This window comes from Pogoniulus pusillus, chromosome 32, assembly GCF_015220805.1.
Source record: "Pogoniulus pusillus isolate bPogPus1 chromosome 32, bPogPus1.pri, whole genome shotgun sequence".
Taxonomy (NCBI): Eukaryota; Metazoa; Chordata; class Aves; order Piciformes; family Lybiidae; genus Pogoniulus; species Pogoniulus pusillus.
In genome coordinates, this window is record NC_087295.1 from 15,413,161 (window position 1) to 15,440,237 (window position 27,077).

Below are 27,077 nucleotides of genomic sequence, written 5' to 3' on the forward strand. Positions count from 1 at the left end.
TGGTGCCAGGGTATTTTCTATTACACCAGACATGGCATTTTCAGCTTTGTGATATTCTATATGTAGTTGTCAAGTGTAACTCTGGAAACTAGTCAAGGGAACTGATCATTCAGTTTACAGCTAAGTACTAGGGAAGTATGGACACACATTGGGATGCACTGGAGGAACTGTGGCTGGCTGCTGAGCAGCCCTGCAGCAAATACCTGGATAGTTAAAACCACCTCTCAGAACCAGGGCCTGTGATTGTGAGGCTGTGGTTAGCTGCCTGTAGAAAGCCTCAGCAACCTCCTGATCCTGGCCAGGTGGCTGTAATAAACACCCACAACTGTATCACCCCTGCTAGCCTGTCCTTTAACTCACAACCACAAGCTATCAGCTCACCCCTATCCACCCCTGGTGTGATAGTTTGAGGCAAAGTGGAATATTTTAATGAGAGAGATTAGATGTTAGGCTGTGAAAAGGAAACAGTGCTGATGTCTGCTGCACTCACAGGCTTGCTGAGATGGATAAAAACAAGAACAAAAACATATGTAAGACAGTGTGTGTGAGTCTCTGTCCCTGAGAGTCTGTGTTTCTCCCTAGGCTTCCTCTGTGCAACTAATCCTTCTGCTTCTAACCCCCCTGGCTGATCCTCCAAACTCACCTTGCATGTAAGGCAAGTCTGGGATGAGGCAGGGGGGTGGAAGGAAGGTGGAAGAGTGGTTGGGAGCCCCTCCTGGGCACTCTGGTTTCTGGCAGGGCTGTTGTGTTTCTGTGTTACCTTTACCTTGTCTATTTCTGTCTGTAGCTGTAACTGCTGTAACTCTCTGCTTGTATCTTGTGCTGAGCTGTGAGTATAAAGCTTCATTCCTTAACTCCCAGCTGGCTGAGTCTAGCCTGGGTGATTTGTAAGGGGGGTTGGGGGGGGGGGAGCAGGGAACTCTGAAACCATCACACCTGGACAGAACTCAAGGCATTCTAGTTGCTCCCTCACATAAAGAGCACCTCCACCCCCTTGCCTCGTTGAGATGTCTCTCCCAAAGAGGCCACAGCCACCCATGTGTGCATGGAAGTGCATACTTCTGCATTTATTTGTCTGAATTAAGCAAAGCATTTCTAGGCACCTCAACATTCACTTACACATCTGTAACACGGTACACTGCTCACTGAAGGTGTCACTTGGAAGCAAGTCTGCAATGTACTCAAAGGTATGTTCTCAGGAGAAACAAACATCTCTTTTCTCACCTCAGAAATCAGCCATCTGAAACTAAGTTCTCACTACTCCATGATTCCAAGAAGTTCTGGCAATGCTACCTAGAAATCCTTCCAACATAACCCTTGTGATCTCAAATCTCTTCACACTCTTCTTTCTCACTTCAGTCAGTTTTCTGGAACAGATTTTGTACAACTTCCCAGTTTGGATCCATGTGATGGAGGATTTGGGTTTTATATGAAGATTTCTGCAACTGGAAAACTGCAATCCCCGTCAGAGCTTCAGCTGGGGACTCAATCCATCCTTCATGGGTGGAGTGTCTAATGCCAGGGCTCATCTGCGCCAAACAGTGTGGCCAGTAGGACAAGAGAGATTATTCTGCCCCTGTGCTCAGCACTGGGCAGGCCACACCTTGAGTGCTGTGTCCAGTTCTGGGCTCCTCCATTCCAGAGAGATGCTGAGGTGCTGGAACACATTCAGAAAAGCTGGTGAGGGGCCTGGAGCACAGCCCTGTGAGGAGAGGCTGAGGGAGCTGGGGGTGTGCAGCCTGCAGAAGAGGAGGCTCAGGGCAGAGCTCATTGCTGCCTACAACTACCTGAAGGGAGGCTGTAGCCAGGTGGGGTTGGGCTCTGCTGCCAGACAAGCAGCAACAGAACAAGGGGACACAGTCTCAAGCTGTGCCAAGGGAGGTCTAGGCTGGATGTTAGGAGGAAGTTGTTGGCAGAGAGAGTGATTGGCATTGGAATGGGCTGCCCAGGGAGGTGGTGGAGTCACCGTGCCTGGAGATGTTGAAGCCAAGCCTGGCTGGGGCACTTAGTGCCATGGTCTGGTTGATTGGCCAGGGCTGGGTTCTAGGTGGGGCTGGATGATCTTGGAGGTCTCTTGATTCCATTATTCTATGATTCTATGACTGCATCTACAAAAAGCAAAGTTCATGGTTCCACTAACTCAAAGAGATGCCATGCAGATATACTTCATTTCCAGAACACTGTGTCTTATTAGGCCTTCTTAAAGATTATGTTTTTGCAGCTATGTTTCTCTTTTCCCTTGAGCCATAACGGAATTATTCACACCAATAAAGCACTGCATACATGTGTAACAGTCAACACTGCTAAAAAACCCTCTGAAGCCATCATTTAAAGACAGGTGGCTGGGAGAACATGCTTACAGTTCAGTAATTGATATCCTTTATGCACTGAGGTTCCTCAATTTATTGTTTTCTGACATTAGAACATGTAAGATCCACAGTGTTCAATAAAGGACTCTGAATGCACACTGGGTTTTCATATCCTGCCCTTCATCATTTTAACATCCACAGACCTTTCACACAAATGAAACTTTAAGAGAAATCTTCCCTGGTTTGTTAAGTCCCAGTCAGTCCTTAAGTCAACAAGCAAGCCTGCCTTATGAACCAAAGCATCACTTACAATCATAGAATCATAGAATCAACCAGGTTGGAAGAGACCTCCAAGATCATCCAGGCCAACCTAGCACCCAGCCCTAACCAATCAACCAGACCATGGCACTAAGTGCCTCATCCAGGCTTTTCTTGAAGACCCCCAGGGACAGTGCCTCCACCACCTCCCTGGGCAGCCCATTCCAATGCCAATCACTCTCTCTGTGAAGAACTTCTTCCTAATATCCAGCCTATACAGAAGCTACAATTGCTGCTGACCAGCTCATCAGTTCATCGACTTCTGCTTGCCATGCCAATTAGAAACATAGAATTGTGAGGGTTGCAAGGAACTTCAAAGATCATCTGCTTCCAACCCCCCTGCCATGGGCAAGGATACCTCACACTAGATCACACTGCTCAGAGCCACATCCAGCCTGGCCTCAAAAACATCCAGGGATGAGGCTTCCACCACCTCTCTGGGCAACCTGATCCAGTGTCTCACCACCCTCATGATGAAGACCTTTCTAACACCCACTCTAAATCTACTCACTTCTAGTTTTGCTCCATTTCCCCTAGTCCTGTCACTACCCAGCACCCCAAAAAGTGCCTCCCCAGCTTTCCTGTATGCCCCCTTCAGATACTGGAAGGCCACAATAAGGTGTCCTTCAAGCCTTCTCCTCTCCAGACTGAACAGCCCCAGATCCCTCACTCTGTCCTCACGGGAGCGGTGCTCCAGCCCTCTGAGCATCCTCGGGGCCCTTCTCCTGACACAGCCTGCAGCTGTATCAGCCAAGCCTCCCAGTTTGGTGTCCTCAGCAAACCTGCTGAGCAGACTCTTGTCTGACTGTGCCCTCATCAATGGCATTGATGAAGATGTTGAACAGGACTGCCCCCAGCACTGATCCCTGGGGGACACCACTGGTCACAGCTCTCCAGCTGGACCTGGCACCATTGATCACCACTCTCTGAACTCTATCTTGCAACCAGTTCCTAACCCACCCCACTGCCTGCTCTTCCATCCCACACTTCCTCAGTTTGCTCACTAATTTTTACCCACTGGGTGTGGAATTCATAAAGATTAGTGGATAACTGTATACTAATCTACACTCTAGCATAATATGGCCACCTTGAAGGGTAATAATTGCAATTGAGGGGCAAACACACAAACAAAAGACACATTTGAGACTGACACCATAAACAGCCCACCAAACTGGCTGGCCAACGCTACTGTGTATCACTTCATATTCCTTGCACCTCCCTTAACTGCTCTAAATTCACTACTGCTAAACCATCAAGCAGGCTCTCATTTTTACTGCAGATCAGAGATCAGTGACTTAACTGGGGGAATAACTGGGCTGGTGCAATCTTAGTTATGGCAGTCTTACTATCTAGCTCAATCCGGGTCACAGATGAAGAACAGAGCTTCCAGCTAAGAAAACATATTTTCCTTCATAAGATCTAAACAAGAACAAGGAAATTCCACATCACTTCTATTCATTGCCATGTAAATAAAGCACAATAAGCTTCAGAAAGACTTCTATGCAATTCCAAAGTGAGATCCAGGAAACATATAAAACATGCTAAGTGGATGAGGGATGGGCTGTGGATGTTGTCCACCTTGACTCTGAAAAGCTTTTGACACTGTTTGCCACAGAATGCTCCTGGGGAAACTGGCTGTTCATGGCTCAGATGGATGGATGCTTTGCTGGGCAAAGAGAATGCCTTGATGGCCAGATCCAAAGAATGATGGTGAGTGGAGGTAAATGCAGTTGGTGGACTGGTCACAGGCACTGTTCCTCAGGGCTCAGTATCTGGGCCAGCTCTCAGTACCGGGGCTGGTTCTCTTTACTGTCTTTATCAGTGCTCCAGATGAGAGGACCAAGTGCATCCTCAGGAATTTTGCAGGTAACACCAAGTTAGGAGAGTGTTGATCTACTCAAAGGTAGGAAAGTTCTATAGAGGGATCTGGACAGGTTGGTTTGAGGCCAATTATACAAGGTTTAACAAAGTCCTGCTCTTTGGTCATGAGAGAGGCTGAAAAGATGCCCAGCAGAAAGGCACCAGGGTACATTGGTCAACAGCTGGATGACTATGAGCCAGCAGTCTGCCCAGGTGGCCCAGAAAGTCAGCAGCATTCTGGCTTGTATCAGACCTGTGTGTCCATAACCCTAACCCTAACCAGGACCACAGAACTGTTTGTCTCCACTGGTGAGGTCACACCTTGAATACTGGATTCAGTTTTGAGACACTCCAAGAAAGACACTGAGGTGGTGGAGCAAGTTCATGGAAGGGCAACAGAGCTGGTGAATGGTCTGGAGAAGTCTGATGAGGAGAGGCTGAGGGGACTGGATTGTTTGGCCTGGAAAAAAGGAGACTTGGGGGTGACCTTATCACTCCCTGCAATTACCTGAGAGGAGGTATTAGTAAGGTGGATGTTGGTATTTCTCCTAGGTAACAAGCAACAGGACAAGAGGAAATGGCCTCAAGTTGCACCAGGGGAGGTTTGGATTGGACAGCAAGAAAAACTGATTCACCAAAAGGGTTGTGGCTGTGCACAGGCTGTCCAGAGAAGTAACTGGAGTCAACATCTCTGGAGGTATTTAGGATATGTTTTGATGCAGTGCTTAGGGTGACAGGCTACTGGTGGCCTAGCAGTGCTGGGTTCATGATTGGTCTCTTCCAACCAAAACACTTCTATGATTCTGTTTTTGTCTCTCTAAGAGACAACTACACACAGCAACTCTGCTCCCCATCTGAGGGGAAAGGCAGTGCTCTGTATGCCACAAGACTCTGATGCTAAATTGGTTCTCAGTGACAGGACACCCCTAGGATACCCACAGAAAGCCTGTACTTTGCTTAGCCAAGGAACACTCAAATGGGAAACTAACTTAAGTCTATCCAAAGAAACAAGAGGAGCTCTAAGTAAACGAGGTAAGAAGTAAGCAACTGAGAAAAACTGACTCGTTTGCTTTCAATACCATAACAAATCATGTACATAGAGGTAATTACATACTGGGGGATAAATAACTAAAAACTGTGGGGCAAAAATAACCACCAGTGAATTCCTCAAAATAAAGCACACATATAACAAGACTGCTGCCGTTGGAGCCAGATTTCTGGCTCAGACAGAAAAAATACTCAGAACACAGAAACTTAGAAGCAGAAGCTCTGAGTGGAGAGGTGAACATTCCAGGGGTAGGCCATAGAATGGCACCAATGGATAAGTTAATGTCATTTCATAGGAGCATCAGGAGCTTTATGCCTGGAAGCACAGCTTGGACCTTCCCCTTGCTGCTTCTGCTGTTTCAGCTGCGCCTGCTGCTACACTTCCCGACGCTGTTTTGGCTGCTGCTGCTTTTGCTGCTTCACCACCACTTGACCCCTTCCCCATTTTCACTAAGGTTGTTATATTTCTCTAGTAGTTTACTCTCCTTATGCTGTTACATTTAAGCTATAAGAAATACTATTTCTTTTTTCCCCTGCCTTTCAAAAACAATGCGTGTTGTAGTGAATGCATTGTACCAGCGGAGGGATGCACCCTAACCCGGGACACAAGACATTCAGCCTGTGATGGTTTGGGCTCTTACCCGCCCCCCCACACTTTTGAATTTGCCCCAGCTAACTCAGACGGCCTCTGGGAATATAAATGAAGCTATTTATTTTACAGCAGCAAATATACAGGCAGCTATTTACAATATATACAGTTATAGACAGAAATATACAAAGGATAAACAATACAGAAGCACAACTCCCCTCCCAGAAGCCTGAGTCCCCAGGAGGGGCTCTCAAACCACCTCAACACCTCCCCTTGCCCTCTCAACCTTACCCCAGTTCTCAGGAAGAAGAGAGGTGCAGCCAAGAGGTTAGGGAGCAAGGTTAGTGGGAGCAAGGTTAATGAGATGTGACCAGGTCTGAAGGCAAAGGCAGAATGAAAGGACAAAATGGAGAATGTTTTACTTTTTCTTCCCAGAGCTCTCAGCATGACTGTGAGAGAAGTTGACACAATTGTTTTTCATTTCACTGCCTGTTATCTAGTTCTTTTACCAAAACATTCCAGCTTGCTTCAAACTAGCATACAGCCGCATAGAGCTCGCAAGAACAGGTTTTCCCTATTAGAGCTTGTAATGCTCTCTAATCACATTAGCAGCATCACCACAACATTTTAAGTATCTCCCCAAACTATGCTAGTCATGCCAGGAACCTTATTGCTTATTCTTTTCTGTAGCAAAATACCTGCTCTCCCCCAAAAAAACACAGCACTTGCTTGATGCTTTCTGTAACAAGTCACAACACTTCACACGTTCGGCACAGCAGGTCTGCACATCAAAACAGGGAGGTCATTCTGCCCCTGTACTCTGCACTGGTTAGACCACACCTTGAGTCCTGTGTTCAGTTCTGGGCCCCCCAGTTTAGGAGGGACATTGAGATGCTTGAGCATGTCCAGAGAAGGGCAACGAGGCTGGGGAGAGGCCTTGAGCACAGCCCTACGAGGAGAGGCTGAGGGAGCTGGGATTGGTTAGCCTGGAGAAGAGGAGGCTCAGGGCAGACCTTATTGCTGTCTACAACTACCTGAGGGGAGGTTGTGGCCAGGAGGAGGTTGCTCTCTTCTCTCAGGTGGCCAGCACCAGAACAAGAGGACACAGCCTCAGGCTGTGCCAGGGGAGATTTAGGCTGGAGGTGAGGAGAAAGTTCTTCCCTGAGAGAGTCATTGGACACTGGAATGGGCTGCCCGGGGAGGTGGTGGAGTCGCCGTCCCTGGAGCTGTTCAAGGCAGGACTGGACGTGGCACTTGGTGCCATGGTCTGGCCTTGAGCTCTGTGGTAAAAGGTTGGGCTTGATGATCTGTGAGGTCACTTCCAACCTTGATGATACTGTGAGACTGTGAAAACCTGCATCAACACCTCTTCCATGAGTACTTACAAAATACAACACAAACCATTTAGAAGATAGCCTAACATAGCAAAAATACAACTCTCCAATTAGCCAAATGACAAAATTGGGCAGCCTGAAATGCTGATCCAAAGGCTCCACCACATAAAGCATTACACATTCAATGGACTAAGAAAATGCAAACGTCCCACAGACATCTTTAAAAGTCATTAAAAAGACTGTAGCACTGAATCATAGAATCATAGAATCAACCAGGTTGGAAGACACCTCCAACCTAACACCCAGTCCCGGCCAGTCAACTAAGTGCCCCATTCAGGCTTTGCTTCAACACCTCCAGGCACAGCGACTCCACCACCTCCCTGGGCAGCCCATTCCAATGCCAATCACTCTCTCTGCCAACAACTTCCTCCTAACATCCAGCCTAGACCTCCACCAGCACAGCTTGAGACTGTGTCCCCTTGTTCTGTTGCTGGTTGTCCGGGAGAAGAGACCAACTCCACCTGGCTACAGCCTCCCTTCAGGTAGTTGTAGCCAGCAGTGAGCTCTGCCCTGAGCCTCCTCTTCTGCAGGCTGCACACCCCCAGCTCCCTCAGCCTCTCCTCACAGGGCTGTGCTCCAGGCCCCTCACCAGCTTCATCGCCCTTCTCTGGACACATTCCAGCACCTCAACATCTCTCTGCAATTGAGGAGCCCAGAACTGGACACAGCACTCAAGGTGTGGCCTGAGCAGTGCTGTACAGGGGCAGAAGAACCTCCCTCGTCCTGCTGCCCACACTGCTCCTGAACCAGTTCCTGAATGCAGTCAGTGTGCACACAGCTGCTCAGAGCAGGAATGAGTTCAATAGTGACTGACACTATTATGTATTAATCTTGCAGCAGCAGGGACATGCACACACAGATAGACAACACACTTCCAGGAAGGTCATAGATAAAGAAAGATTAATAATGAAAGGACACTTGACCAAGGGCAGTACTGGATAGAGATTTCTGTCTGCTACCTGCCATATTCTGTAGGAAACTTCAGACCGAGAGATGTGACCTTGCCTTGGTCCTGCTGGTACTTGCTATTACAATATCCATAAATGAATTAAATGCCAGCCTGGTTCTCATGCACTAGAATAAGAGAGCAGCAAATTCAGTAACCTAATAGAACAGCTAACATGACAGACACTCACAGGGAGCATGGAACTGCTGCTTCTCTAGCACTACTACCAGGCACCAGAGTTTAAAGAAAACCAGAAGCCACTGAACTTGTGCAAGTCAGATGGTTCTAAATTACAGTTTTATCTCAACAATCCAAGTTCTCTACAATTTGCAGCTACTAATTTTTTTGAAATCCCAAACATACACACCTCTGAAAGAGGTGTCTGAGCTAAAAACATCTATTCAACCAAAATACACCCCCCCACACACCTCTCCGTCACCTTCAGCAACTAAAGGACAGGAGATACAGGAAGTGTGCAGACTATGTCTACTACACAATACCTTCCATTGACCCCAGCCTAAACTTCTGTATCACTTCCCTCTTACAGAGTATCAACACAGTTTGCTGTCCCCCTCAGCAAACTGCTGGCTAAGCTGTCAGCCCATGGCTTGGATGGCAACACTCTGTGCTGGGTTAGGAACTGGCTGGAGGGCTGAGCCCAGAGAGTGGTGGTGAATGGTGCCACATCCAGCTGGCAGCTGTCACTAGTGGTGTCCCTCAGGGATCTGTGCTGGGCCCCATCCTCTTTAACATCTTCATAGATGACCTGGATGAGGGCATGGAGTCAGTCATCAGCAAGTTTGCAGATGACACCAAGCTGGGGGCAGATGTGGCTGGGTTGGAAGGCAGAAGGGCTTTGCAGCAGGACCTTGACCGCCTGGACAGATGGGCAGAGTCCAATGGGATGGGGTTCAATAGCTCCAAGTGCAGGGTGCTGCACTTTGGCTACAACAACCCCATGGAGAGATACAGGCTGGGGTCGGAGTGGCTGAGAGCAGCCAGACAGAGAGGGATCTGGGGGTGCTGATTGATACCCACCTGAACATGAGCCAGCAGTGTGCCCAGGTGGCCAAGAGAGCCAGTGGCATCCTGGCCTGCATCAGGAATGATGTGGCCAGCAGGAGCAGGGAGGTCATTCTGCCCCTGTACTCTGCCCTGCTTAGACCACACCTTGAGTGCTGTGTTCAGTTCTGGGCCCCCCAGTTTAGGAGGGACATTGAGATGCTTGAGCGTGTCCAGAGAAGGGCAACGAGGCTGGGGAGAGGCCTTGAGCACAGCCCTACGAGGAGAGGCTGAGGGAGCTGGGATTGGTTAGCCTGGAGAAGAGGAGGCTCAGGGCAGACCTTATTGCTGTCTACAACTACCTGAGGGGTGGTTGTGGCCAGGAGGAGGTTGCTCTCTTCTCTCAGGTGGCCAGCACCAGAACAAGAGGACACAGCCTCAGGCTGTGCCAGGGGAGATTTAGGCTGGAGGTGAGGAGAAAGTTCTTCCCTGAGAGAGTCATTGGACACTGGAATGGGCTGCCCGGGGAGGTGGTGGAGTCGCCGTCCCTGGAGCTGTTCAAGGCAGGACTGGACGTGGCACTTGGTGCCATGGTCTGGCCTTGAGCTCTGTGGTAAAGGGTTGGACTTGATGATCTGTGAGGTCTCTTCCAACCTTGGTGATACTGGGATACTGTGAGACTGTAACAATGACATGCTAAAGGTAAAGGTGGTTTACACTTCTCTGATTCATACCTCTCAGCTCCTTCTCCCTCTTCTCTAAGAACTCTCAGTCTTTACTAGCAAAAGCTAACCCTAAACCAACACAGCACTACTGTTATTGGATATTATGTCCCACTCAGGGAAGGCACCTTCATATATCAACATCTGCACATGTTATGTCCCACCCAGGGAAGGCACCTTCATATATCCACATCTGTACATTATGTCCCATCTAGGGAAGGCACCTTCATATATCAACATCTGCACATGTTATGTCCCACCCAGGGAAGGCACCTTCATATATCCACATCTGTACATTATGTCCCATCTAGGGAAGGCACCTTCATATATCCACATCTGCACATTTCCAGAGCTCTCTTTGGCTGCTAAGAATTACAGACTGTACACAGAAAAGCACTCAGATATGAGGCGATCAATATGACCCTGATTTTTTATGCCAGACCTAAAGTTAGTTAGGATTTTACCCAAAGATAGAATACTTTCTGGGACTGAAATATTAATGAAACAAATAAAATGCACAGAGAATGACCCTGAACAACAGAACAAACAGTGAAGCTAAAAAAGAGACAATTGCTGGATGGTCAACCAAGGGATGGCACAAATGCCTCCAGCTGGGAATATCAGGCAAACTGTTCAGGTAATCAGACTGCAAACAGAGCAGCTGAAGTTACAAAGCTGCTCTAGCTTCAATTAGATTAGTTAATTGAGCTTGGTGCCTTCAAGTGCTGCTTTTTGTCCAATTTAATAATGACAGTGGAAATTAGGAATGTCATTCAGGTCATTTCTTGAGCCAGCTACCTGGACAAAAGTAGTTGTTATCTCAGTTCTAAGTACTTGTGCTGCAAGTCTCCAAGTTAAAAGTGAGGGAAATTATGCAGAGAGGTGAACCCAAATGAGTCTTTTGTTCCCAGGGGAATATGGTCCCACGAACAAAAGTTAGGAACCTGCAGTGGCAAGTCAAGGAACTTCAGGGAGTAGATCTGCATGTGAATAAAAAAGACCATATGTCAGTGAAAGCAAATGGTCCATTCTTTCTAAGTCATTTTTATTGCTTACTGGAAATAAAGGTTGCCTTAAGAGAAACTGTAAAAATCCCAAAGGCACAAGAAAGGTATCTTAAGTCATGCAACTGAGCTGTAAATGCCATGCTATAAACTCTGCACTGGTCTAAATGTAGCACTGCTTGAAAAATAAACCAGGTAAATCACTGAACTGTCTTCACTGTTGCTTAACTCCTCCCTCATTTTAAATACTTAAAAATTAAACACCAAAGCTTACACAGGAGTCATAAACTCCCTCAATAAAAAGCTGCCAGCAACATAAAGCTTGGATAGATAGGGCCTTACTGGGAATTAATCAGGGAGGCAGAACCGCGGTTTGATCGTGACCACGTGTGAGGGACAAACTGCAGATGAGATGGGAGGATAAAGGAGTAGGCAAGCAGAACAACCTGGCAACTGGATGTGCCAAAAGGTGTTCAGCAAATGCAACCAAAGCTAAGAGAAAGCTGAAGAAACGTTTGACACTATGTGCAGGTTTGAGCCTGGCTAGAATGTATAGGTGAGAAGGGCTAGATCACAGGCTGTGAGAGGAGAACAAGGCTGGTGCCCACCTCACTCATAGGCTTGCTGAGAGGTATAAGAACATGCAAACATGGATAAGGAGTCACTTCTGCTTCTTCTGGGGGAACTGGCTGAGCTGCTTTTCTCTCTAGCCTCTCTGATACCTCTCTGATTAATCCACTTTGCTTCCTACCCCCCTGGCCAAACCTCCTTTCTACCTTGGGACTAGGGTAAGGTCAAGAGGGGGGGGGGAAAGGTGAAAGGGCAGTTGGGAGCCCCTCCTGGGGACTCAGATTTCTGGGAGGGGAGTTGTATTTCTGTTTACCTTTTACCTTGTATATCTCTGTCTATAACTGTATATACTGTAACTATCTGCTTGTGTATTCTGCTAGCTGTAAATATAAGCTCCATTCAATTTCCAGAGCTGGCTGAGTCTAGTCTGGGTGATTTTCAGGGTGTGGGGGGGAGGGTAACACCCAAACCATCACACACTACAGTCAATAATAGAACACTGAGCCAGATAGACTTCCAACCACTATCCAGAGCAAAACATTCCCCTGCACTGGATTAGATGTACTGTGGGCTAAGTATTCAGTTAGTGAAGATTAGGCTTCTTTCCTGCTTCTGACAAAAAATTAGTTCAACATCTTGAACACATCTGCAAAGAAATGAATTTGTTTTTTTCCAACAGAAAAGCCAACATGAGACATCATTTTGACAGTACATTCACATCCTTCTCTTAAGCTACATAGAGCATTACACCTCCTACTCATAGCTGCAGTGTTTCATTAGACTAAGCAGGAAGCATCATACAATCATAGAATCAGTCAGGGTTGGAAGGGACCACAAGGATCAGCCACGGGCAGTGACACTTTACCCTAGAGCAGGCTGCCCACAGCCTCAGCCAGCCTGGCCTTAAACACCTCCAGCCACGGGGCCTCAACCACCTCCCTGGGCAACCCATTCCAGCCTCTCACCACTCTCATGCTCAACAACTTCCTCCTCTTGTCCAAGCTGAAAGATGTAACTGGATCAAAGATGCAAGTGGAGCACTTTGAAGCTTAAGTACTTAACAAGAAAGATATCAATACCAAATATACATACAGTTTAATATTTTTTTCATCCTTTTTAGCCAGGTGAATTTTCCACCATCTTATAGAATCACAGAACAGATCTGACTGGAGGAGACCTCAATGATCATTCAGTCCAACTCCTGGACCCAGAAAGGTCAACATTAACCCATGTCCCTAAGTGCCAGGTCCACACACCACTTGAGCACCCCCAGAGATGGCAACTCCACTACCACCCTGGGCAGACCATTCCAGTGTTTGAGAACCCTTTCAGTGAAATATTCCCTGATGTCCAGCCTAAACCTTCCCTGGCACAGCTGGCAACCATTTCCTCTACTCCTGTCACTTGTCATCACAGAGAAGAGGTTGGCCTCCTCCTCACCCCAACCTGCCTTCAGGGAGCTGTAGAGAGCAATAAGGTCTCCCTTCAGCCTCCTCTTCTCTACACTGCACAGTCCCCACTCACTCAGATGCTCCCTGTAAGACACATGCTCCAGGCCCTTCACAAGCACCACTGCCCTTCTCTGGACATGTTCCAGCTCCTTAATACTCCTGAATTCCATTACCATGCAATCAACAGGAGCTCAGAGTCAGAGAAAAATAAGGAGTGAGTAGCAGTGAGGAGCATGCAGTGAGGTTACCCTTCTTTTGTTGACAAATACTCTCAACTGAGTTCAAGCAACCTCAATAAGCCATACCCTCTTGAAGGCTATTTTAAGGACACAGCACTCCACTGTATTTAGCAGCAGGGATGAAACTGATGCTTAAGTCATTTTCATTTGGTCTTTTTTTCACTTCCAACACTATGAAGTACCAAAAGTGATGGCATATGGTCTGAGGTTTGGGGGGGGATTTTTTAATTACATAGTATCATAGGACTTTTTTTCCCTCATTCATGTCTCTCTTACACCATACTCAACTTTTATCTTACCTCCTGGTAACATAAAAATCTATGTGTATGAAAAAAGTAAACCTAGAAATGAAAATGCAAATCTGCTGTCACAGGCTCACAGGATGTCAGGGGTTGGAAGGGACCCAGAGAGATCATCCAGTCCAGCCCCCCCCCCGCCAGAGCAGGACTGTACAGTCAAGTTCAGGGCACACAGGAACACATCCAGACAGGCCTTGAAAGGCTCCACAGAAGGAGACTCCACAACCTCTCTGGGCAGCCTGTGCCAGGGCTCTGGGACCCTTCCAGGAAAGAAGTTCCCCCTTGTGTTGAGCTGGAACCTCCTGTGCTGCAGCTTCCATCCATTGCTCCTTGTCCTATCCCAGGGAGCAGTGAGCAGAGCCTGCTCCTGACCCCCAGCCCTCAGATGTTTACAAACATTGATTCAATCCCCTCTCAGTCTTCTCTTCTCTTTGCCAGACTAAGCAGCCCCAGGTCCCTCAGCCTCTCCTCACCAGGCAGTGCTCCAGTCTCCTCACCATCCTCATAGCCCTCCACTGGATCCTTTCCAGCACATCCCTGTCCCTCTGCAACTGGGGAGCCCAAAACTGAAGGCAGTACACCAGATGAGGTCTCAGCAGGGCAGAGTAGAGGGGCAGGAGAACCTTCCTGGATCTGCTGGACACACTCTGCTTAGTACATCCCAGGATCCCATTGGCCTTCTTGGCCACAAGGGCACATTGCTGTGCCATGGATGTTCTCCCCCAGCACTTCCAGGTCCCTCTCCACAGGGCTGCTCTCCAGCAGTCACCTCCCAGCCTGTCCTGCTGCAGTTTATTATTCCTCCCCAGGTGCAGGACTCTGCACTTGTCCCTGTTGGGCCTCATCTGGTTCCTCTGTGCCCAGCTCTGTCTGGCCACACAGCCTGCAGCTGTATCTGCCAAGCCTCCCAGTTCTCTACATGTAACGCTCCTGCTACACTTAAGAAAACACAGCCTCTGTGTTCCTTTGTGCTGCAGGACAGACACCTAGGATGCTCTTCTACAGTTGTATTGGCCTCAAGACATGAGCTGTAGCTTTTGCTGGTCTTCCTGGAACACTTTCAGGAAAGATTACCACAAGATAACAAATAAATAAATAAATAATGATCCCTCATGTGGAGCAAGTAGGAAAACATTCAGAAGTACACAGGAATCCAAGCAGGTATCTTCTGTGCATGCCTCCTCAGAACACATTTTGGCATTTCAGGTGTTGAAAACTGACTTCCAACATGTACCTTTTAGAAATACTGAACCTTACACTGCTACAGCTGAATTCACATCACATGTGTCACTAATGCATGCCGTGCTGGAAGCAGCTACTCTGTAGTCCCATTGTCTGCTGCTCTCCACTTCCCTGTCAGAGAACATCACCTCTGCAAAGCAGCAACCAACCAACCCCACCAAGGTCCTGTGCTCAGTGAAACTGAAACTGCTGTACATGATGAACAACTGTAGCCAGTGGCACCCACAACTGTTATTAGCAGAGTTAAATCACTGAGGTACTGAGCAAGTGAGTGGCAAACAAGTGATCAGAAAGAGGCCTCAGTTAAGTATTAACTACGACCAGTAATGAAATAATAAAATCCCTCTCAGAGAAAAAAGTCCTTCAGAACAGACTCAAACACTAACATCAGTTCTCAGCATTTCCTCAGGCTCCTCTAACAAACCCCAGTCTTGCTATTGGAGCTGCAGCAGCCAGCTTGCCTGCTACAGCAACCCTGGAAGAACAACAGGGCACACAACGATGCAGAATAAGCATTTCAGGGAGAAGCTGAGTAGCAGGGATTTCAAGAACCAGAAATTCTTTCCCCTGAAAACACACTGCCAAAGAAGAGATCAAATCATTTGCAGACTTCCAGAACTGAGCTACAGCTGCAGACTTCATCTTCCTTTCAGCATGATACTAATTCAATCCAGTTGAAACTCTGTACGAGTTCAGCCTCTCAGACATTTGTTCCTGATGTCTGGCACCATCTTTAATCAGCCACCCCTCAGAAACTGCACTAGATCTGTGCTGTACAAGTTGCTTTCTGTACTGCTACTGTCAGTTCCATGAAGCTTTCCAGTTCCCTTAGCTGAGACACTATTTCCACCCCTCTTCTGCTCCATCTGGTCCAGTGTCACTTCTGAAAAATCAGCTTTTAAGCTCATGGGGACAAAACCCCCAAAAGCTTCCTGTTGTTAGTCTTCTGTCTGAAACCTGAGGTCACCACTCATCCATGCCTCATTTTTAGCACACATAACATTTTCATGCCTTATCTACTCACTTTCACTTTTGCACCATTCCCCCTAGTCCTATCACTACCCAGCACCCTAAAATATCCCTCCCCAGCTTTCCTGTAGGCCCCCTTCAGATACTGGAAGGCCACAATAAAGTCTCCTCTGAGCCTCCTCTTCTCCAGACTGAACAGTCCCAACTCTCTCACTCTGTCTTCTCAGGAGAGGTGCTCCAGCCCTCTGAGCATCCTCGGGGCCCTTCTCCCAACACATTCCAGCATGTTCAGACCTTTCTTCTAACAGGGGCTAGAACTGGACACAGGACTCCAGGTGGGGTCACACCACAGTGGAGTAGAGGGGGAGAATCACCCCCATTGACCTGCTGGCTACACTCCTCCTGATGCAGTCCAGGCTCTGGTTGCTCTCTGGGCTGCAAGTGCACACTGCTGGCTCCTGTTGAGCTTCTCCTCCACCTGCATCCACAAGTCCCTCTCCCAAAAGCCTACTCTCAAGCGACTCAGTGTCCAGCCTATATCAGTGCCTGGGATTGCCCTGACACAGCTGCAGGACCTAGCACTTGGTCCTGTTGAACCTCCTGAGCTTGGCTTGTGCCCACCCTCTGCAGCCTGTCCAGGGCCCTCTGGATGGATCCCTGCCCTCCAGCTGTCAGCCACACCACACAGCTTGGCGTCATCAGCAAACTTGCTGAGGGTGCACTCAGTGCCACTCTCCATGGCACTGACAAAGATGTTAAACAAGACTGGTCCCAGTATTGATCCCTGAGAATGCCACTTGCAACTGGCCTTCACTTGGACATGGAGCCATTGACAGCCACTCTTTGGGTGCAGCCATCAAGCCATGTCCTCATCCATCAAGCTATCTATCCACCAAATTCATATTCCAGCAGCTTGGAGACCAGGATGTCGTGTGGGTCAGTGCCAGAGGCTTTGCTCAGGTCCAAGTAAGTGATGTCAGATGCTCACCCCTCATCTATTGGTGGTGTGACATCTTCATTGAGGTCCACCTGGTTTGTCAGGCACGATTTGCCCTTGGTGAAGCCACGCTGTGTGTTCCAAATCGATCCTGCCAATGTCAGCCATCAGAAGTCACCACCACAAAACACTCTAAGTGTGTCCCAAAACATGGGTATGACCCATCCAGCCCCCGGGAACAGTGCACGGCGAGGACAGAAGGGTGGAAAAGCACTGGATTACCTGGGAGCTGCAGAATGAAACATGCAGCTTGAGCCTCTGACACCCTGAGAAGGACAGAGCATCTAAGCATGGCTGTCATAACCAATCTCATCTGCACTCACAGCCGAGAGGTGGGGGTGGGGGTTTCAGGAAAAGAGAAATAACTGTGTTTTTATCATTCCTGCCTTGGCCAATCAATCCCCAACCAAATCAAAATCAAAGCGAGAAAAGCACTGGCAGCAGCAAGGTGGAGATGGAAATGAAGTACAGGAGGAGTGCAGAGTGAATTTAAAATAAATCCATGGAATTTTATCAGAGACATCTTCTACAAGACGAGGTAACAGTATTAACTGCCAGAGAGTTTTCCTTAGTATACATTAGACTATGGACTGGCAAGTGTAAGGAGTTCATATAGTGTGCCCAGGTGGGCAGGAGAGCCAGGGGCATCCTGGGCTGGCTCAGGAGCAGTGTGGGCAGCAGGACAAGGAGAGTTACTCTGTCCCTGTACTCAGCACTGGGCAGGCCACACCTTGAGTGCTGTGTCCAGTTCTGGGCTCCTCCATTCAAGAGAGATGCTGAGGTGCTGGAAGGTGCCCAGAGAAGGGCAGCAAGGCTGGGGAGGGGCCTGGAACACAGCCCTGTGAGGAGAGGATGAGGGAGCTGGGGGTGTGCAGCCAGCAGAGGAGGAGGCTCAGGGCAGAGCTCATTGCTGTCTACAACTACCTGAAGGGAGGCTGTAGCCAGGTGGGGTTGGGCTCTGCTGCCAGGCAAGCAGCAACAGAACAAGGGGACACAGCCTCAAGTTGTGCCAGGGCAGGTCTAGGCTGGCTGTTAGGAGGAAGTTTGTGCCAGAAAGAGTGATTGGCATTGGAATGGGCTGCCCAGGGAGGTGGTGGAGTCGCTGTGCCTGGAGGTGTTGAAGCCAAGCCTGGCTGGGGCACTTAGTGCCATGGTCTGGTTGATTGGCCAGGGCTGGGTGCTAGGTTGAACTGGATGAGCTTGGAGCTCTCTTCCAATCTGGTTGATTCTATGATTCTATCATTACATATTCTGAAAAAGGCAGAAAGGTTCAAGTATATCCAAAACTCTTCCTAGTTTATTTTTAGATGAGCAACTCTTCAAGTTGACAACTTTTCAATATTCACAACCTATAAAGAGAAAGATACTGTCTGCAAGGCACTGCAGTACTGCAATCCAGTGAGATTCAAAGCATAACCACATCCCACCAATGGGTATCACTGCATAAATTTTCAATTAGCTGCCTTGAGTCAGCAAAGTTTTACAGAGGTTGTATCACAGCTTGCTGATTTCTTTGCCAGGCACTCATAACTCATCCCTGTTTTTGCCATACCCTGTCCTCAGCAGATATCACTGCCAGGAGCCATCAACTCATCAAGTGCTATTTTCTAGTCCACAGCTAAAACCACCAGTAAGAGATCTCAAGATACAACAACCTTGCTGCACACTGAAAGGCTAATGCTCAGATTTGAAAGCCACCTTGTAGTCATTGAAAGACACTTGCAGATTTCATTTTCTCACCAAAAAATGAAATATATATCACAGCCAGCAATGTCTTAATGGTGAAAGACAGGGCTAGAGATCAAGCACCTCTTCTAACTTTAGTAGTGGAAGCTTCACACTGGCAGCTTGTTCAAATGTTGTGAAGTACCTACAGTATTCTCAGATTAAAAACAAAAGATGATTGCCTTTTTAAGGAAAAGCTATCACCACAAAATACAGTTTAAATGTTTAAAAAAAAACAGCTGTGGAAGTATTTTGGTTTTATTAAGTAAGGGGGAGGTCTAGGCTGGATGTTAGGAAGAAGTTGCTGGCAGAGAGAGTGATTGGCATTGGAATGGGCTGCCCAGGGAGGTGGTGGAGTGGCTGTGGCTGGAGGTGTTGAAGCCAAGCCTGGCTGGGGCACTTAGTGCCATGGTCTGGTTGGTTGGGCAGGGCTGGGTGCTAGGTTGGGCTGGATGAGCTTGGAGCTCTCTTCAACCTGCTTGATTCTATGATTCTATGAACCTATAGCAATACTGACAAGGATGCAAGGGCAGAGACTTCATGACTATGGCATGTTCAGTAACATTTCTGACAAAACAGACTAGTAACAGTCTGAAACACCTTTCCAGCTTAAATGTGCCTGTCTTCATCAGCCAAAGTCATCCCAGCCACAATGTCACTACAAAGCTCCTGTATTTGACAGTCTGGCTTCCTATTTTTTTCTGTAACTACCACCCTTTCACCTAGGTCTTTCACCTAGCTATTTTTGGCTTCTGGACATATGTACATCACTCATACCATTTAGTGTGGATGAAACACATAATGACAAGAGTTGATTACCACCTGCAAAAGCCATACAAAAGAAATTCCAGGTTGTTTCCAGGTAGATACAGGCACACACTTGATGCCAGAAGTCACAGGACCAGAGCATATCTAGTTGGAAGACCTTAAAGATCATCCAGTCCAAGCCTCAACCCAGCACTGAAGGGTCAACACTAAACCATGCCCCTAAGCAGCTGGGCCATACAACATTTCAACACCCTCAGAGATGGCAGCTCCACCACTGCTCTGGGCAATGATGCCAGAATCAGCATTCCTTTAACCTGATTCTTCATTCCTTCCTCATTCCACACTCTACTTCCCATATAGTTCTCCACAGCTACTCTAGACACAAATTGCTATGACATATTCTAAGTGAACACAGGGACAACCAGATACTTCCTAGTATCTGTATCTAGTAAATGCTTTCTGAATAGATCCATTTCAACAGTAATTTTTAGTGCAAGGGAATGGAATAAAACATCTGGGTTTAGACTTTGTACCATGTTTTTATTGTGCTATTTATAGCAGCTGTTATTTTTCCCTTTCAGAATGCAGGTAATTTATCATCCAGGTTCTCAACACTGAATCACAGGAATGCTGCCATGTCTTTCAACTGCTTCATTTAAAATATTACTTCAGTGATGGAACCTCTTCAACAATACTTAGTCCACTTTTGTACACAAGAATAATACTTAGTCACAGTATCACAGTATCATCAGGGTTGGAAGAGACCTCATAGATCATCAAGGGTTGCCTTTACCACAGAGCTCAAGGCCAGACCATGGCACCAAGTGCCACGTCCAATTCTGCCTTGAACAGCTCCAGGGACGGCGACTCCACCACCTCCCCAGGCAGCCCATTCCAGTGTCCAATGACTCTCTCAGTGAAGAACTTTCTCCTCACCTCCAGCCTAAATTTCCCCTGGCACAGCTTGAGGCTGTGTCCTCTCGTTCTGGTGCTGGCCACCTGAGAGAAGAGAGCAACCTCCTCCTGGCCACAATCTCCCCTCAGGTAGTTGTAGACAGCAATAAGGTCTCCCCTGAGCCTCCTCTTCTCCAGGCTAACCAATCCCAGCTCCCTCAGCCTCTCCTCGTAGGGCTGTGCTCAAGGCCTCTCCCCAGCCTCCTCGCCCTTCTCTGGACACGCTCAAGCATCTCAATGTCTCTCCTAAACTGGGGGGCCCAGAACTGAACACAGTGCTCAAGGTGTGGTCTAACCAGTGCACTTTTGTATACAAGAGGCTAAGAACTCAGCCATGTTACAGCACTGTCTTTTTTCCCCTAAGCTGTATGTATTTCAAATATCCTGTTGCGAAGGGGAATTCTCAGCACCTATGCCTGTTTGGCAGAGGAGAGAAATTAATTGGGGCAAGATAATTTTATATAAAAATATAGATTTATTAAATTCAATATTCTGGACTCTGCCACCCCCAACCACTGTATATTAATATTAAAGGTGAGTACACGGTTATGAAAACAATCTAGGATAAAATGTGTACAGGGATTTGTTAATTAACCAGCAAACATGCAAACTATACACAGAGAGAGGAGTTTTCCCCGTGGCTCAACGCTGCTTGGGGTCATATGCTATTTGCCCAGCAGAGCAGGCTGGAACTCTTTCTGCCCTATGGCAGAGGTAAATGATATTTACAGAGGCATTAAAGCATTCACTTACAATTCTTATTCATTATTAATCACCCTCCGGGGCTGCATCACAGCCTGTGTCTAATGTCCAGACTTCAGGGGATCTCTGCCCGTGGACTTGGAGGCTGGAATCTTCCCAGCTTGAGGGGAAAGGATAAATCTTCCCAGCTTCTGGGGAAATACTGGTTTTCTCTAACCTTTGTTCTCCTGGCAAAAAGGCCATCTCTGCCTCTGGTGCTGCTGGCTTCTTCTGGATGCTGTGTCCAGGACTTACCAGCTGGCAGGATTTCAGGAGAATACCATGCTGTCTCTAGCACGGTTCTTCATGGCTAGCAGGCCATGTGTGTGTGTGCAGACAATGCAGAGTCTGCTTCCTGGTTATCTCAGCAGCAACGGCTCTTGCCAGGCACTGATAGGCAGCAGGCATGCAGGATGTGTGCAGCTGCTGGGAGTCTGAGCTCCGTAGGTAAAGCAATGCAGGATCTGATCCTGAGAACACCGTAGCGTGCAGATGTGCACAGCTGGCTGAGGAGACTATAGGCTCCTCATATATATATATGTGCAGGCTTAAATGAGCTCTGCAAGAAAGGTACGCAGGCAGGTGAGCTGCGAATGAGGGTCAGAGCATGAGGTCTGAGCCTCTGAGCATCGGAGCTATGCAATGGCATCTGAGTGTGGGGGTCTGAGCGGCTGAGCGCTGCAAGTGAGGGTCAGAGCATGTGTCTGAGCTGTGCAGGTGAGTCAGAGCTGAGCTGCGAGTAGGGTCAGCACTGTGCAAGGTCTGAGCTGAGTGGCAGGGCGCTGCAATGGGGTCCAAGCACGTTGTTTACCTGTGCACCCCTATTTATTGACTGTGGGACGAGATTAATGGCTCCTTTGGCCACCAGAACGACCAATCAGGTTGGCAGTCAGCCAAACCTTACCATAATAGGCATAAGGCACTTGCTTGGTCTTTCCCAAATATGGGGATCACATGGGCTTACCCCAGGGAGACACGAGCTGGGTGTGTGGGGCTTACACAACCTGTTTACAACCAGGGGTCCTGGCAGAAAAACATGTCCAGGCAAGGCATAAACAAGCCTCTTTTCAAGCAACAGGCTCTCCATGAAATATACATTTACACAGATGGGAAAAAAGTGCAAAACAGAAGCTAAGGCCAAACTTTGGGATTTCCTGAAGATCTCAACTTTCTGCTGTCCTTCCTGTTTGTTCTCCCTACCTTTTGAGTTGTTGTTTTTTTTTCTTTTCAATCTATATTGTAACTTTTGTTCCTGGGTGGAAAGAATGAACACATACAATGCCACGCAAATGTTTCTTTAGAACCATAGAATCAACCAGGTTGGAAGAGACCTCCAAGCTCAGCCAGTCCAACCTAGCACCTAGCCCTATCCAGTCAACCAGACCATGGCACTAAGTGCCCCAGCCAGGCTTTGCTTGGTGCCTCCACCACCTCCCTGGGCAGCCCATTCCAATCCCAATCACTCTCTCTGTGAAGAACTTTGGATCTTGCTTTCAAGATCAGCATTCTGCCTTATCCCCATCTCTTCTCCACAGCAGCTCGCTCAAACAAAGCTCTGCAGAAACCAGACTGTATCATCTTAAGGTAGTTGGAAATTTTCAGCTTCCTGTGACAATACTTTGCAGTTCACTGGAGTCTGCCTTGCCTTCGCTATCAATTCATTCACTGAAATGAGAGGTTGAAGTATCTGTGTTTGATCTTTGACAGTTGATATGCAGCCATCTTCACAACAAGGTATCCTGTCAACATTGTTTCTTATAAACAGAGAGAAAGCTCAGAGAGTCCCTGAGAGGGTGGTTTCATCAGCATGTTATGAGATTTACAGCCTATTAGTAGCAACGATGCTCCTGAGTACATTTAGATTTGCATACAATTACTTCTAAAGATCTTTATGCATTAAGTTGCCACTTTGCCTATTTATTTCCAAGACCACAGTACTACAAAAAGCCAGATACTCATCACTGCCATCATAAAGTAAGAAAAAAACACTTGGAGCCTTTAAAGGGAAAAAAGTTTCACCGTTACGCACCAATCTCCACATCAACAACATTGTGTTTAAAAGAGCAAAGGTAAATCTGGCACATAAATATATATACAGGTGGACGCTGTCAGTAGCTTCCCCTAGCTGCTATTCACATCAGCCTAGAATGAGCTCTGCCACAGAAGGTGGCAGAGGAAATAAAGCAAAACCAGAAAATCCACACTACAGTACACACTCAGCAGTTCAGAAAATCATAACCCCCTTTCTGCTTCTTTTGTGCCATTTTTAATGGCAATATCTAAATTAATAAATAAGAACAAATTCTTTCACTTAACTTTCCAAGGCTTTGTTTTAAATTCATACTATCTGATTTTCAGACTTCCATTTTCAGTTTTCAAAAGCAGTTTATCCTTGTGCTGTCTTCAGTATCCACTTCTTTCTCTCCTCTGATTCTGCCCTATTGAGTGCTGTGTCCAGTTCTGGGCTTCTCCATTCCAGAGAGATATTGAGGTGCTGGAAGGTGTCCAGAGGAGGGCAGCAAGGCTGGGGAGGTGCCTGGAGCACAGCCCTGTGAGGAGAGGCTGAGGGAGCTGGGGGTGTGCAGCCTGCAGCAGAGGAGGCTCAGGGCAGAGCTCATTGCTGTCTACAACTACCTGAAGGGAGGCTGTAGCCAGGTGGGGTTGGGCTCTTCTGCCAGGCAAGCAGCAAGAGAACAAGGGGACACAGTCTCAAGCTGTGCCAGGGGAGGTCTAAGCTGCATGTTAGGAGGAAGTTGTTGTCAGAGAGAGTGATTGGCATTGGAATGGGCTGCCCAGGGAGGTGGTGGAGTCGCTGTCCCTGGAGGAGGTCAAGACTGGATGAGGCACTTAGTGCCATGGTCTGGTTGATTGGCCAGGGCTGGGTGCTAGGTTGGGCTGGATGAGCTTGGAGTTCTCTTCCAACCTGGCTGATTCTATGATTCTCTTGTTCCACCAGTCCTACTCCAGAGGCTTTAACTCCAGTTCAAACCCTCTCCTATCATTCCACACCTCTTCTTTCCTCCCTTGTTCACTTGCCAAACCCAAGGAAAGGGTATTTTCCTTGCACGTGCATAATAAAATAGCCAACTCCTCAGTTCCCTCCCAGCTCCAAGAAATGGCAACAGACACGAGGGTGGCCAATGCCCCTCGGCCCCTCTTTGTTTATAAATGCATAGATGTAAGGAGACTCACAGCAGAACTCCTGGCCCTGCCTGCGCTAGCCTAAACCATTCTGTTACTAGGAAGCTTTTCTTCATACTCCAAAGCTCACAAACACACAGATCCCTTTCCTGGTGAGGTTAAACATAGTACTCTTACTCCAGAGAGTAGATTTTCCCAGTCTGTGTGTCCCTTACATAAAAGCATTATCCTGTCTCAGTGAAAGATGCAACAACCAAGACAGCTGTAAGTGGAAATGTGGTTCAGGATTTTCTACCCGAGGTAAACACAGAGCCTCAGCCTGCATTTAGGCACTTCCTCTAACTTTGATTTTGAAGACATGGTCTGGTTGACTGGATAGGGCTGGGTGCTAGGTTGGACTGGATGATCTTGGAGTTCTCTTCCAACCTGGTTGATTCTATGATTCTATGACTTGTACTCCCACAATCTAAACTGTCATTTGTATCAGAAAGATACCATCAACAAAACAGTTAGATTGCACCAACATACAGTGAAAGATTCAAACTGCTAAAATTCATCAATACTTGGTGCATCCAACTTCTTTCCACCAAAACCAACGGGAAGCTTCCCAAGTTGAAGGAAATTATGCTGTGAAAATATGTTTACAGTACAAATGCAGCAGCCTAGTTAATTGCATAGGTCTCTCAGCCAATTCAATGCTCAATAATTGAACAGTAAATTTCAAAACAAACCCAAGATATTTAAAACAAAATGAGTGCATACTGATTTATGACAATCACTCAGAATTTATTCCCTACAGAAAATCTGCAAGGTTTCTGATAGAATCATAGAATCAAGCAGGTTGGAAGAGACCTCCAAGCTCAGCCAGTCCAACCTATTACCAAGCCTTGTCAATCAACCAGACCATGGCACTAAGTGCCCCAGCCAGCCTTGGCTTCAACACCTCCAGGGATGGTGACTCCACCACCTCCCTGGGCAGCCCATTCCAATGCCAATCACTCTCTGCCAACAACTTCCTCCTAACAGCCAGCTTAGACCTCCCCTGGCACAACTTGAGGCTGTGTCCCCTTGTTCTGGTGCTGGGTGCCTGGCAGCAGAGCCCAACCCCACCTGGCTACAGCCTCCCTTCGTAGACAGCAATGAGCTCTGCCCTGAGCCTCCTCTTCTCCAGGCTGCACATCCCCAGCTCCCTCAGCCTCTCCTCATATTATGAGTTTGCTTTATAAAATTATAATATTACCAGCATTGAAGAAATGTTCTAATGCAGGCAGCACTGAGTTCTAATTAACAAAATGAACAAGATACATTAAATGCTTTGAAAATCAGTTAAATGATGGAGCCAGGCTCAAAATGTAACTAAATAAAAATGCAAGTACATTTCTAATAGGGTTATTTGGCAATTGGTTCTTGGCCTTGGAGCCTTTAGCAATGACCTAGATGGGAAGCAAGAGTTCCACAAAGAATGCTGATGACATGAAAATAAGCTCTGATCAGCAAACAATGTGCATTCCAATCCTGTTAAATAAAACCATCAATGCAGTTACAAAACAGTCACGATGACAGGACAGAGAATTTACCCAAAAAGAAGCAGTGCCTCTGAAAAATTCAGAGCAAGGAAAATCTACAGATTACTTTGTCCAAATCATTCTGCCAACTAACAATTAGTTTGCTCAACTATGTATAAAAACTATTGTCTTCTGTAAACAAGTAATTAACTGCTATTGTCACCCTCTCGAAACTAGGCATGCACACACCACGCTAACCATGGAGTGTACTGCAGGTAGACAGTTCCCACAGCACTGCCTTTCATCACCTTCCCATCCAAAAACAGCACAGTTAACACTCTTCATTTTGAGGCTTCCAGCAATCATCTTGTAAGTATTACATCTATGTGAATGGATCAAAAAAATAGCAGGTATGAGGAGAAAACAGCACAAGCACCAAAGTGTTGCACCAGAGACAGCTCAGACTAAGCAAGCAGTAAATAACAAGAGCATGGGTATGAGGATACCTGTCCAGAGAACCCAGGCAGCACCAGGGAACAGGAGATCTCAGTGCCACATGTGATTAGTCCAACAGTTAAAACTTATGAGATAAAATTAGTAACCTCGTTTTCAGACAAATAATGACAGAGAACAAAACCACTAATGGCCCTTGACTTTTTTAAGCAGACAGTATTGAGTTGGAGGAAATGGGATACATTACACTGTATCTGATGCCCAGCACAGGAGGGTCCACCTCAACACAAGGGGGAACTTCTTCACTGTAAAGGTCATAGAGCACTGCAACAGGCTCCCCAGAGAGGTTGTGGAGTCTCCTTCTCTGGAAGGAACCACAAGGATCATCCAGTTCCAACTCCCCTGACATAGGGAGGGACACCCTACCCTAGAGCAGCCTGCACAGAGCCTCATCCAGCCTGGCCTTAAATACCTCCAGGGATGGGGCCTCAAACACCTCCCTGAGCAACCCATTTCAGCCTCTCACCACTCTCATGCTCAACAACTTCCTCCTCACAGCTAGGCTGAATCTCCCCACCTCCAGCTTTGCTCCATTCTTCCAGGCCCCCTTCAGATCCTGGAAGGCCACAAGAAGGTCAACGCGGAGCCTTCCCTTCTCCAGCCTGCACAGCCCCAACTCTTCCAGTCTGTGCTCACAGCAGACCTGCTGCAGCCCTCTGAGCATCCTCCTGGCCCTGCTCTGGACACACTCCAGCATCTCCACATCCCTCTTGTCCCAGGGGCTCCAGAGCTGGATGCAGGACTCCAGGTGGGGTCTCAGCAGAGCAGAGCA

At 47.4% G+C, this 27,077-nt stretch overlaps 1 protein-coding gene across 1 annotated transcript in view; it reads right to left on the reverse strand.

Moving 5' to 3' along the window:
* Nucleotides 1-27,077, reverse strand: part of OSBPL10 (oxysterol binding protein like 10) — a 162,363-nt gene that overhangs the window by 121,213 nt on the left and 14,073 nt on the right. The gene's annotated exons all lie outside the window — the stretch shown is intronic.